Source organism: Halichoerus grypus, chromosome 1, assembly GCF_964656455.1.
Source record: "Halichoerus grypus chromosome 1, mHalGry1.hap1.1, whole genome shotgun sequence".
In the NCBI taxonomy this organism is placed as follows: Eukaryota; Metazoa; Chordata; class Mammalia; order Carnivora; family Phocidae; genus Halichoerus; species Halichoerus grypus.
The window spans coordinates 125,438,068-125,452,474 of record NC_135712.1 but is presented as its reverse complement, the minus strand read 5'-3'; the positions used below and the strand labels follow the sequence as shown (position 1 = coordinate 125,452,474).

The 14,407-nt window shown below is 41.7% G+C and overlaps 1 pseudogene; it reads left to right on the top strand.

Moving 5' to 3' along the window:
• The first annotated feature begins 8,531 nt into the window (after window positions 1-8,531).
• Window positions 8,532-9,614, top strand: LOC118526049 (cyclin-A2 pseudogene; annotated as a pseudogene).
• The last annotated feature ends 4,793 nt before the right edge of the window (window positions 9,615-14,407 follow it).

Here is a 14,407-nt window from a genome sequence, read left to right as displayed (position 1 = left end):
TGACTTTTTCCCGTGAATCACGAAATGTTCTTATAACTAGGATGGTGAATTCTGCCCAGAAGGTTTTCAACCTACTTTTCTCATCCATCAGAAGAATCGCTATCTGTGGCAGTTAGAACCTTACGCAATGTATTTCTTAAATAATAAGACTTGGAAGTCAAAATCATTCCTTGATCCATGGGCTGCAGAGTGACTGTTGTTAGCAGGCATGAAAACAGTAATTTTGTCCATCTCCATCAGAGTTCTTGGGTGACCAGGTGCATTGTCAATGGGAAGTAGTATTTTGAAAGGAATCTTCTTTTTCTGAGTAGGTCTCAACAGTAATACTTAAAATATTCAATGAACGATGTTGTGAATAGATGTGCTGTCCTTCAGGCTTTATTGTTCCATTTATAGAGCACAGGCAGAGTAGATTTAGCATAATTCTTAAGGGCCCTAGGATTTTGGAATGGAAGCACTGGCTTCAACTTAAAGTGACCATCTGCACTGGCCCCTAATGAGAGTCACCCTGTCACCCTGTCCTTTGAAGCTTGGAAGCCAGACACTGACTGTTCTCCAGCTATGAAAGTCCTAGATGGAATCTTCTTCCAACATAAGGCTGTTTTGCCTACATTCAAATTTTGTTGTTTCATGTAGCCACCTCCATTCATTATCTTAGCTCGATCTTCTGGATAATTTGCAGCTTCTACATCAGCACTTGCTGCTTCACTTTGCACTTTGATGTTATGGAGACGGCTTCTTCCCTTTCCCCTAAACCTCATGAACTCTCCTCTTCTGGCTTCAAGCTTGTCCTCTGAAGCTTCCTCACCTCTCCCAGACTTCATTGAATTGAAGAGTCAGGGCCTTGCTCTGGACTAGGCTTTGCCTTAAGGGAATATTGTGGCAGGTTTGATCTTTCCAGAACACTCAAAACTTTCTCCGTATCGGCAATAAGTCTGTTTTGCTTTCTTATCATTTGTGTTGTTCACTGTGGTAGCACTTTTAATTTCCTTCAAGAACTTTTGCTTTACATTCACAACTTGGCTACCTGGTGCAAGAGGCCTACCTTTCGGCCTATCTTGGCTTTTGACACACCTTCCTCACTAAGCTTAATCATTTCTAGCTTTTGACTTAAAGTGAGAGACATGCCACTCTTCTTTCGTTTGAACACGTAGGGTTCTTAATTGCCCTGATTTCAATATTACTGTGTCTTAGGGAATTGGGAGGCCCGAGGAGAAGGAGAGAGATAGGGAAATGGCCATTCGGTGGAATAGCTAGAACACACACCACAGATTTATCGGTTAAGCTCAGGTCATGGGCACAGTTTATGGCGCCTCAAAACAATTCTACAATAGTAACATCATCGATCACTGACCACAGATCACCGTAGCAAATACAACAATAATGAAAACGTTTGAACTACTGCAAGAATTACCAAAATGTGACACGGAAACATGAAGTGAGCAAATGCTGTTGGAAAAATGACACCAATAGATTTGCTCGATTCAGGGTTGCCACAAACCTGCAATTTGTAAAAAACTCAGTATCTGCAAAGTGCAATAAAGCAAAATGCATAAAACAAGTTACGCTGCTATTTAGAAAGTGGAGACAGAAGTTAGTGGGGGTAATCAGCTAGGCAGGAGAATCAAAGTAGAGAATCATGTAAGCAGATACTCTAATAACTAGACTGAAACTGCAGGTCTGTGATGGTTTTAATTCATCACCCAGCTATGTAACGAGGCATAATGGGGCCTGCAGAACGCAGGCAAGTTATAAATTGCTTCCTGAGCTTGATACAAAGGTAATGAATATTATGAAGGATACATTAATCAAAGAAAAGAAATAACTGCTTTAAATAAGCATTTTTATTATCTAAAAATAAATGAGAGGAATTATGTCCACATCAAGGATTTAGGATATTATATATATATCATATCATTAAGGTAGCCTTTTGACATTGGAGCCAAATGAGACTAGAATTCTAAATAACTGGATGTATGTAGTAACACAGAAGCTGGGTGGAGCTTCAGTTGTCAACTCATTTCACCTGGGAACACCCTCCCCGCAGCTGAACTTTCCAGGGATCCCATCAGAGCATGCAGCAAGAAACTTTTGTAAGGGTGAGTTCCTTTGTCTCCAAATACAAAGGAAAGTAGTGTGTAAGTACGTAAGTCCGAGGGACACAGCACCCAGTCCTGGAGCTATCTTAGCTGTTACAAGGCTTGAGCAAATAGCTTTAATACCGGGTGAGAAGCCCGGTTAACAACTAAGTAGGAGGCAGTCATTCCCTCACTTAAAGGGGTAGTAGATTTAACAGGGAATAACTTCAAAAGTTTCTTACAAATACTTAGTGTGATGTTCCACATTTTGCAGTGACATTTCAGGAAACACGGTCTTCTGTTTTTGTCTTCCTTTAGACCCGAGCGGTTTTTTACCCCAAGCTCTGAAGGTTTAAATCTTAAACCAGCAGATTTACCTTTTCGTACCTTGTTAGGACAAAGTGGAAATAATTTTCTATATCCTCTCTTAACACCAATTGCGTGATTTTACCTTTTTCCCCGGGAAAACTCAAACTTTGATTTTTTAATCTTTTTTCAACTTTACATACAAAATAAACTATTGATTATTTTGAACGTTAGCATATGGAAACACAAAACATTACCTCAGGACAGAGACTGTGTCCTTCCTTTTTAACGCCAAAGCTTAGATAGTATATCATCCCTAAAAAAGACTGCGGCTGAAGCTTTTATCCTGGATGAGCAACTTTCTCCATAGCAAGGTGACTCTACAGCTGATGTCCCTGGTTCCCAAACTGATGCCTGACTCCTGTGCGCCCCCACCCCATGCGGTGTGACTTGCCCACAGGGAATTTGTTTCTTTCTTTTTTTTTTAATGTTCCCCAGTTAATTCTAATGTGCAGCAAAGTTGGGGACCCACTGGGTTACTTCAAAATAAGAGGCAGATAATCTGTGACTGAGTTGGAAAAGTCACAAGGCTAGAGAAATGGAGAAAATGTTTTCAATTGTATTCTTAGCCCAGAAAGGATGATCATGTTTGTAAATGCATTCTTGGATACTGTGAAATGGGGGCAAATTCATACTGAAATGGGGGGGGGGGGCTGTAAGCTGAAATATTAAATTCTTTTGGTTTTTATGTATACCTTTTTATAGTTCAGGAATTATCGATATAAATACCATTTTTAAGATTTCCCATCATTTCTTAGAAAATGACCTCACCATCAACAGGATTACTGTAGCAACTTTGTTTTCCTTCTCTATACAATGATCTTATTCCGTTGGCCTTCTGTCTTGACAGTAAATCTGACTGTTCCAGAATTCACTCCCTGCAATTGTTAATCTGCCCTACCCTGCTTGTGGCTACTTTTAATTTGCTCGTCCATTATGTTGCCCAGTTACAACACCTCTGGGTTTTACGGGTTTCTTTAGAATCATGCAATTCTCTCTGATGACTCTGAAATGAACCATAATTAACTTTGCAAGAGATAAGCATCAGCAACTGCAGAATCCCACAGCTCATCTACTTAGGAATTGGAACCTCAGACGCTTCTACCACCCACACTCTTGGCCTGAAATTCACTTCACTCACCAACTCCTTCCTTTTAAGGGTCAGATGGGTTGCATTAAGCATCCTTTTTAATGGTGTGTAGGCACAGAGAGGAGTCCTCTTAGGCTTGATTTTGGCTTTAACGTGCTGGCATCATTGCGATTTTCTTCCTGGGTTTCTCTAATTTTGCAGTTCAAATGTTTGTCTTTAATTAGAACCTGAATTAAAGTTGGAAATCAGGAACTCCCACCCTCAACAGCACCATGAGAATGGGGGTGGAAAAAGGTTGCAAGCTTCCATTATATTCCTTTGTTCTTCCCTGACATTCCCTTCTTCCTTCTCTCTCTTTCTTTTAAATCTTAGCTTCATTTGGGAGCCAAGTGTTTAAAAAAAAATCATTAAAGTGTTAAATAGCAAATCATTCATTGGAATTTTAAAAAAGCATTCATACGGTGTGGCGCCTGGGTGGCTCAGTCGGTTAAGCACCTGACTCTTGATTTCAGCTCAGGTCATGATCTCAGAGTCATGGGATTGAGCCCTGAGTTGGGCTCCATGCTCAGCGTGGAATCTGCGTGGGATTCTCTCTCTCCCTTCTTCCTCCCCTCCCTCTGCTCATGTTCTAAACAAACAAATAAATAAAAAAAAATTTTTTTTTAAAAAGTACTCATATAGTATTTAACCGTGAGCCAGGCATGCTTCTAAACAGGAACTAGTGGTGCTCATTTAATCCCTGGCAGTCCCTTCAAGATGAGAAAATAGGTTCTTAGAGGTGAAGTAGCTTGCCTAAATCTCATGGCTAGTAATGAAGGAGCCAGGATTCCGCCCCAGGTGTTTTGGCTCCAGCACGTTCTTAACCATGAGGCTCTGCTTCCACTCCTCCAGCTGGATTTAAGCCTGGAGAAGCGAGGTGGGAAAGAAATGTTTCTTCTGGTTTGACTTGAAAACGCCTTCTGCCGTATTCCCATCCCAAGGTCAGCATGGGTGCCCTAGAGCCTGGCTTCTCCACTGCCTGCCCCTCAGGGCAGCAACATACAGACTTCCCGGTGTGGAGGTGAGTTGTACGATCCTGTATTTAATTGCTGGGGATGGGATTTGATTTTTCTTAGGATGTTTTATAATGAAAAATTTCAAATACATGGGTACAGAGAATAGTATAATAGATGCCGTTGACCCCATAACCCACCCTCCATAATTATCAATTTGCAGCCACTCTCCTTTCATTTATGAACACCCTCCCCATTCCCTGGATTACTTTTTAAAGCTAAACCCAGACCTGTTTCATCCATAAATATTTCACCTAGGGATAAAGGCTCTTAACTGTAATACCATGACCACACCTAAAAACCTAACGTTTTCTTAATATCAAATATCCAGTTGGTGTTCACATTCTCTCATTTCGCATGGTGCTTTACAGTTGGTTTGTTTGAAACAGAATCCAGGCAAGGATGACCTGTTGCATTCAGTTTTCTAGGCCTCCCAGAATTTCCCCACTTTATTCTTACCGTTCAGTTATTGAAGAAACTTGCTCATTTGGCTTGTAGAATTATCCACATTCTGGATTTAGCAGGGTTGCTTTCCTAGATTTCCTGTGAGTCGTGTGCCCGTCTTTAATTTATTGCCTCTAGCTTGCAAAGCTGCCCTTCTTTGCCCCGCGTTGTGATTCAGGGGCTCTGGACCCTGTGCACATCTCTCCTTCGCCAACTGGCTCTGCCAACAGAGGGCGCTGGAGCAACACTGTAGAGTCCGCCAGAGCGAAGGCCTCTCTCCGGTCTGCAGGGCGGCTAGCGGATCACGGTACGGGCGGGGCCTACCGTGTGCACCTCAGCAGCCCTCGTGGTTCAGCTACGACTCCCACCCTCCAAGTTTCTCTGCCAAGGTCAGGCTGGGTGCTGCGGTGGCGACCACCTTCTCCGCTCACGGGATTGAGCCTCACGTTTGAGCAGGACCCCAGCTTTAAGTTTCTAAGTTCCTTGGGTGCTGTTTCTAAGTTCCCGGAGCTGCAGGGGCGGGGCCTGCTGTCTGGGGTCGGGGCTGCTGTACCCCACATACCCTTTTACCCTTCTGGTAGGTAACCGGGCTTTTTGCTAGTTCGTAATTCTTTATATTACATTTTCCCTCTTACATTTACTGGTTTGTTTCCTGGCTGATAAAACGGTACCAGGAATGGTCTCAGGGGAAAAAAACGTTCCAAGTTTGGATTTGGGGATTGGTTTGCTAGTGCCTTTGGATTCAAGTGAAACGATGAGCTAGCTCCCTGCCCGTGGGAATGGGATGCTCATAATCCATGACCTGCAATGGCATTATAATCCAGCTACTACCTCTGCTGGTGATGAGGCAAGTGCCTTGGGAGCCCCTGAGACTTGGGCTGCACTTGACCTTTACAGCAGTAATGATGTCTGCGAGGACCCAGGAGGGGCTGCTCTGCACCCACTGGAGTGCCTCTGAGAATAAATGGCAAGCTCAGGTCCTTAAACTCTCAGCTCAAGTCACAGTCCAAGGACCAGAGAGCCTCCAGACCAGACCTACTAGGATCATTTCATGTAGCTGGAGGACTGATTGATGTTCCTGAAACCAAATGAAATTGTGCAGAATGCAGAATTACAACATCAGTTGAATTCACAACCTCATTGTCTCATGTGACATTTAGGATATTGAATGGGAAAGATGGTGCATGAAACTTGGAATGACAACATCTGGTTGGACTCAGACCAATCAGAGTCTTAAAACTTCAAGTCTCAGGATGCCTGGCTAGCTCAGTCGGTAGAGTGTGCGACTCTTGATCTCAGGGTCATGAGTTAGAACCTCACGTTGGGCATAGAGCTTACTTTAAAAAACTAAACTGGATTTAATAAAACTTAAAAAAAAAAAAAAAAAAACCTTCAGATATCTCTGAGCTTTCCTTGCCAGTGGACATGGTTTGCCCTCCTGTGCTAGCTGAGAAAGCAAACCTTTTCTTGAAAATCCTGAGATTCCTCACTTTGAGACAGATTGCCTTGCAAAGACATGCTAATTCTCAAGAACTTCTTTGTTACCACTACATCATAGCTAGAGTGAAGAAAAGGAAAGAGCTTTTCCTGATGAAGTCTGGGGAGTAAGTGTGGGAGTGTATTTGAAGGGTTAAAGCCAGGAGAACAGAATGTAACATTAGATGGAGCTGAATTCATTGATAGGGGTGCACTTACTAGAGATTCTGGATTTAAAGTATTAGCTCTTAAGACTAACAGCTTATTTGGTTGGTCACCAAAACTTGGACTCAGTGGTAGCCTGTGTTGTTTGTTTTTGTTTATATTGAGGTATAATTGACATATAACATTAGTTTCAGGTGTACAACATAATGATTTGATATTTGTATATATTGCAAAATGATCACTACAATAAGTTTAGTTCATGTCTGTTGTCAACATAGTTATGAAAATTTTTTTCTTGTGATGAGGACTTTTAACATTTATTCTCTTAGCAACTTTCAAATATTCAATACAGAATTAATGACTACAGTCACCATGCTGTACATTACATCCCCAGGACCTACTTCCAGCTTAAAGCTGGAAGTTTGTACCTTTCGACCCCCTTCACTCATTTCTCCTACCCCATCCCCTACTGCTGGTCACCACCTATCTGTTGTCTGTATCTTTGAGTTTGGTTTTTTAATTTTTTTTTTTGGTTCGTTTGTTTGTTTGTTTTAGATTTCACATGTAAGTGAGATCATCTGGTATTTGTCTTTCTCTATCAGACTTATTTCACTTAGCATAATGCTCAAGGTCCATCCTCAAGGTCCATCCATGTTACAAGTGGTAAAATTTCCTTCTTTTTATATGGCTGAATAATTTTCCTTTGCAGTGTGGGTGTGGGTGTTTGGGTGTGTGTATACATCAGTGTCTTTATCCTTTCGTCCATGGATGGACTTTTACTTAGGTTGCTTATTGTAAATAATGCTGCAGTGAACATGGGGATGCAGATATCTTTTCAAGCTACTGTTTTTATTTCCTCTGGATAAATACCCAGAAGTGGAATTGCTGGATCATAGGGTAGTTCTATTTTTAATTTTTTGAGGACCCTCCGCACTGTTTTCCATAATGGCTATAACAATTTATATTCCCACCGACAGTGCAGGAAGGTTCCTTTTTTCCCCCACCTGCTTGTCAACACTTGTTATTTCTTGTCTTTTTGATAATAGCCTTTCTGACAGAGGTTAAGTGATACCTCCTTGTGGTTTTGATTTTTGTTTCTTTGATGGTTAGTGATGTTGAGCACCTTTTCACATACCTGTGGGCCATCTGTATGTCTTCTTTAGGGAAAATGTCTATTCATCCTCTGCCTGTTTTTTAATTGGATTGATTCTTTTTGCTATTGAGTTGTATGAGTTTTTATGTATTTTGGATATTAACCCCTTCTCAGATACATGATTTACAGGGGGCAACTCTAACCCTCCACACCTGGCAGTTCCTGCCTACACCTTGTACAACCTCCTCAGAACTGTGTGATCCCCAGTGGGCAGGCTGGCCTGGGCCGCAGCCGTGGCTACGGCTGGAACATTTCCTGCTGGGCTCAGTGGGACAGAGTGCACGCTGCTTGGGGCCACAGGCTGATTCCGCCACGACCCTGGGAGCACTGATGATGGGCAGCTCTGAGTCCGGACCTGAGGCCGGCATATGGGGCTCCAGGATGACCAGGAAGCTTCAACACCAGGGCACCTGGGTGGCTCAGTCAGTTAAGCCTCCAACTCTTGATTTCGGCTCAGGTCATGATCTTAGGGTCATGAGGTTGAGCCCTGCATTGGGCTCTGTGCTGGGCATGGAGCCTGCTTAAGATTCTCCCTCTCCCTCTGCCCCTCCCCTGCTGCTCTCTGTCTCTTTAAAACAAAACAAAACAAACAAACAAAAGCCCCACCTCAATCCTGAGAAGGCGGCCCCCACCCGGCAACGCCCCCCGCCCCAGGCTGGCAGTACTAAAGGCCAGGAACCCACACGTTCCAGCACTGCAGCAAAAGCCCAAGACATGATGGGTTGCACCTTGTAAGGATCCTCCTATAAACAATGAGCATGTCACTGTTCCTCCCTGGGAAGCAAACCATAAACAACCTGTATTTACCATTCATGTGGATGAAGCAGAAGGAACGACTCAAAAGAGGTCAGCTGAATCTAAAAAACAGAACATGAAAATGTCCAGGCTTTTAATTCAGCTATTACTTTACGTGGACCAAGAGAACCACTGGTACCTCTTCACTATCCGGTGGAGGGTAGTTTTGAGTCACCACACACTATGGACTATCAATTGTATTAGAAGATGAAAAGCCAATGAGTGTCAATGAAGTCCCGGACTACCAGGAGGATGTTCACACATACTTAGGGAAACAGAGGTTAAATGTAAGCCTGCAGTAGGCCACATGAAGAAACAGCCAGACATCACTAAGAGTATGAGGGCTGTCCTTGTGGACTGGTCAGCTGATGTAGAGAAGACTATAAAGTACAGAATGAGACCCTGCATTTGTCTGAGCACTACATTGATTGGTTCCTTTCCTCAATGTCTGTGTTGAGAGCTCGTGGGCACTGATGCTATGCTGTTAGCCTCAACGTTTGAAGAAATACAGCCCCCAGAAACAGCAGAGTTCCTGTGCATCACCGAAGATACCCATACCAAGAAACAAGTCGCGAGAATGGGACGCTAGTTTTGAAAGTGCTTGCTTTTGACCTAGCTGCGCCAACAGCAAATCTGCTTCTTACCCAATCCTGTCTGCACCAGCAGCCTGCCAACTGCAAAGTTGAAAGTTTAGCAATGTTTTGGGGAGAATCAAGTTTGATAGACGCCGACGCATACCTAAAGTGTGTGCCGTCAGTCATGGCGGGACCAGCCTCTCATCTGGTGCTCTACACAGCGACAGGACAAAGCTGGCCTGGACTTTTAGTTCAAAAGACTGCATATACCTTGGAAAGTCTTCAGCCTTGTCTCATGGAGCTTCGCCAGACCTACCTCAGAGCCCCACAGCATGCACAGCAGTCAATAAGAGACAAGTGTAAAAGTAAAAGTATCATGGTGTTTCTCTCCTCAACCCACCAGAGACACTACATGTGTAACAGTGAAACAGCCTTTGTTTTCTAGGATGTAAATCACTCAAAGCACATGGTATACAGTTTTGCTAAGGTTTTAATTTTTTTTCTTTAAAGATTTTTATTTAGGAGAGAGTGCATGTGCACACGTACACAGGATCGGGGTTGGGGGGGGTGGGGCGGAGGGAGAGGAAGAAGCAGACTCCCCTCAGAGCAGGACGCCCAACAACAATGTGGGGCTCGAACCCAGGACCCTGGGATCATGACCTGAGCTGAAGGCAGACGTGTAACCGATGACCCAGCCAGGTACCCCTCTAAGGTTTTAATTTTACAATCATTGCTGAATACAGAAGTTATGGCCAAGCACAAATTATGGTATCTATTACTTTTTAAATGGCTTTAATTTGTATAGATTTTGTACATGTAACTATCTTAGATATTTGGCTAATTTTAAGTGGTTTTGTTGAAGTATTAATGACGCCAGCTGTCAGCACAGTAAGAATAAGAACTGATAAATAGAGTTGGGGAAAAATATATGCTTTACAAATATCTTCTCCCTTTCTTAGGTTGCCTTTTCCTTTTGTTTTGTTGGTGGTGTCCTTTGCTGTACAGAAGCTTTTTGTCTGATGTAGTCCCACGTGTTTATTTTTGCTTTCTGTGTTAAGTCCAAAAACCCCTCACCAAGACCAATGTCAAGATACTTACTGCCTATGTTTTCTTCTAGGAGTTTTATGGTTTCAGATCTTATGTTCAAGTCTTTAAATCATTTTCAGTTAATTTTTGTGTGTGGTATAAGATAGTGGCCCTGTTTCATTCTTTTGCCTGTGGCTGCCCAATTTTCGTAGCACCATTTATCGAAGAGGCTGTACTTTCCCCATTGTATATTCTTGCCTCCTCTGTCATAAATTAATTGACCGTATATGCATGGATTTATTTCTGGACTCTGTTCTGTTCCATCGATCTGTGTATCTGTTTTTATGCCGACACTATACTGTTTGTTAGAGCTTTGTAATAAAGTTGGAGCATGGAAAGGGTGATGCTTCCAGCTTTGTTCTTTCTTGTTTCTTCTTTGGCTAAGCAATCTTGAGAAAGGAGAACAAAGCTGGAAGCATCACAAATCCAGATTTTAAGATGTGCTACAAAGCTGTAGTAATCAAGGGCGCCTGGGTGGCTCAGTTGGTTAAGCGACTGCCTTCGGCTCAGGTCATGATCCTGGAGTCCCGGGATCGAGTCCCGCATCGGGCTCCCTGCTCTGCAGGGAGTCTGCTCCTCCCTCTGACCCTCCCCCCTCTCATGTGCTCTCTCTCTCATTCTCTCTCTCTCAAATAAATAAATAAAAAAAAAATCTTTAAAAAAAAAAAAAAAAAAAGCTGTAGTAATCAAGTAGACATTTGATTACACAGTTCTCCAAAGAAGACCTACAGATGGCCAATAGACACATGAAAAGATGCTCAACATCGCTAATCATCAGGGAAGTGCAAATCAAAACCACAAGGAGATAGCACCTCATGCATGTCAGAATAGTATCAAAAAGAAAAGAAATAACAATTGTTGGCAAAGATGTGAGCAAAAGGAACCCTTGTGCACTGTTGGGAATGTAAACTGTTACAGTCATTATGGAAAACAGTATGGAGGTTCCTTAAAAAATTAAAAATAGAAATACCTTGGGCGCCTGGGTGGCTCAGTTGGTTAAGCGACTGCCTTCGGCTCAGGTCATGATCCTGGAGTCCCTGGATCGAGTCCCGCATCGGGCTCCCTGCTCGGCGGGGAGTCTGCTTCTCCCTCTGACCCTCCCCCCTCTCATGTACTCGCTCTCTCTCTCATTCTCTCTCTCTCAAATAAATAAATAAAATCTTAAAAAAAAAAAAATAGAAATACCTTATCCAGAGGTGCCTGGCTGGCTCAGTCAGTAGGCATGTTACTCTTGATCTCAGGGTTGTGAGTCTGAGCTCCATGCTGGGTGTAGGGATTACTTAAAAATCTTTCAGAAATATCCAATAATTCGACTATTGCATACTTACCCAAAGAAACGAAAACACTAATTCAAGAAGATATATGTACTCCATATGTTTATTGCAGTATTATTTACAATAGCCAAGATGTGAAAGCAGCCCAAGTCTCCATTCATAGATGAATGGATAAAGAAGATGTGGTGTACACACACACACACACACACTGAAATATTATATAGCCACAAAAGGATGTGATTTTGCCATTTGTGACAACATGGATGGATGGACCTAGAGGGTATTATGCTAAGCAAAATAAGTCAGAGAAAGACAAATACCATATGATTTCACTCATATGTGGAATCTAAAAAAGAAAACAAAAAGCAGAAGCAGACCTATCAATACAGCAAACAAACTGAACGGTTGCCAGGGGAAAGAGGGGAGAAGGCATGAACGCAATGGGAGAGGGAGAGTGAGAGATACAGGCTTCCAACTACGTAGTAAGTCACAGGACTAAAGCACAGCATATGGAGGATACTCAGTGATACTGTACACGCATTGCACAGCGCGCAGCCTCGGATGGCGCATGGCGGCTACACTTGTGAGCCGACCAGAACATATAGAGAAGCTGAATCACTATGTTGCATACTTGAAACTAATGTAACCTTGTGTGTCAACTATACACAAACAAAAGAAAATTTTTTTAAAGATTGCTTTGGCCATTCAGTGTTCTTGTGCTTCTACACGAATTTTAGGATTGTTTGTTCTATTTCTGTGAAAAATGTCATTGGGATTTTGATAGGGATTGCATTGAATCTGTAGATTGCTTTAGGTTTTAACATTTAACCATGTTAATTCTGGCCTTAACAATGTTAATTCTCCCAATCCATGAGCACAGAATATCTTTCCGTTTATTTGTGTCATCTTCAATTTCTTTCACGGTGTCTTCTAGTTTTCAATACACAGGTCTTTTGTCTCCTTGGTTAAATTTATTCCTAGATATTTCATTCTTTTGATGCAGTTGTAAATGGAATTGTTTCCTTAATTTCTCTGATAGTTCTTTATTGACCTGATAGTGTATAAAAATACAACTGATCTTTGCATATTGATTTTTATGTCCTGCAACTTTACTAAATTCATTTATTAGTTCTAATAGCTTTTTGGTGGAGTCTTTAGGGTTTTCTGTGTGTCATATGCCATCTGCAAATAGCAACAGTTACTTTTTCTTATCAGTTTGGATGCCTTTAACTTATTTTTCATACACACACACACCCCACATCTTCCTTATTCATTCACCTATCTATGGACACTTCGGCTGCTTCCATAATTTGGCTATTGTAAAGTACTGTGATTACTGGATTGTAGGGTAGTTCCATTTTTAACTTTTTGAAGAACCTCCATACTGTTTTCCACAGTGGCTGCACCCAGTTTGCATTCCCACCAACAGTGCACAAGGGTTCTTTTTTCTCCACATCCTTGTCAACACTTGTTTTTTCTTGTGTTTTTTATTTTTATTTTTTATTTTATTTATATTAATCTGACAGGTGTGAGGTGAAATCTCATACAGTTTTTTTTTTTCCGTTATAGTTTTGATTTGCATTTCTCTGATGAGTGTTGTTGAGCGTCTTTTCATGTGTCTGTTAGCCATCTGGATGTCTTCTTTGGAAAAGTATCTATTCATGTCTTCTGCCCATTTTTTAACTGGGTTATTTGTTTTTTGGGTGTTGAGTTTGATAAGTTTTCTATATATTTTGGATACTAACCCTTTATCAGATATGTCATTTGCAAATAAGTTCTCCCATTGAATAGGTTGCTTTTTAGTGTCATTGATTCAATGTGTGCACTGTGCAGTATCTTTTTATTTTGATGTAGTCTGAATAGTTTATTTTCACTTTTTTTTTTTTAAAGATTTTGTTTATTTATTTGACAGAGGGAGAGAGACAGCAAGAGAGGGAACACAAGCAGGGGGAGTGGGAGAGGGAGAAGCAGGCTTCCTGCTGAGCAGTGAGCCGGATGCGGGGCTCGATCCCAGGACCATGGGATCATGACCTGAGCCGAAGGCAGACGCTTAACGACTGAGCCACCCAGGCGCCCCTATTTTCACTTTAAAAAAAATTTATTTATTTATTTTAGAGACAGAACACGTGTGTGTGCGAGCGGGGAGAGAAGGAAACTCCCCGCTGAAAATGGAGCCCCACGTGGGGCTCAATCTCAAAACCCTGAGATCATGACCTGAGCTGAAATCAAGAGTCAGATGCTTAACTGACCGCACCCCCCCAGGTGCCCCAGATTATTTTTACTTTTATTTCCCTTGCTTCAGGAGACATATCTAGAAGAGTGTTTCTATGGCCGATTCAGAGACATTGCTGCCTGTGTTCTAGGATTTTTATGGTTTCAGGTCTCACATTTAGGTCTTTAATCCATTTTGTGTTTATTTTTGTGTATCATGTAAGAAAGTGGTCCAGTTTCATTCTTTTGCATGTAGCTGACCAATTTTCCCAACACCATTTGAAGAGACTGTTTTTTTCCATTGGGTATTCTTTCCTGCTTTGTTGAAGACTAATTGACCATATAGTTGTGGTTCATTTCTGGGTTTTCTATTCTCTTCTATTGATCTATGTGTCTATTTTTGTGTTGGTACCATACTGTTTTGATTACTACAGCTTTGTAATATAACTTGAAGTCTGGAATCGTGATACCTCTAGCTTTGCTTTTTTTTTTTTTTTAAGTTGGATTAGTAATTTAATAATGAATAAAAAAAGTCATGGAAAAAATATTAGCAACATCTTCAAAGAATTGCTGACCATTATCTCTATATATGGATGTATGTGTGCTTCCAATACCAGGAAATTTCAATAGCAATTTCAAACA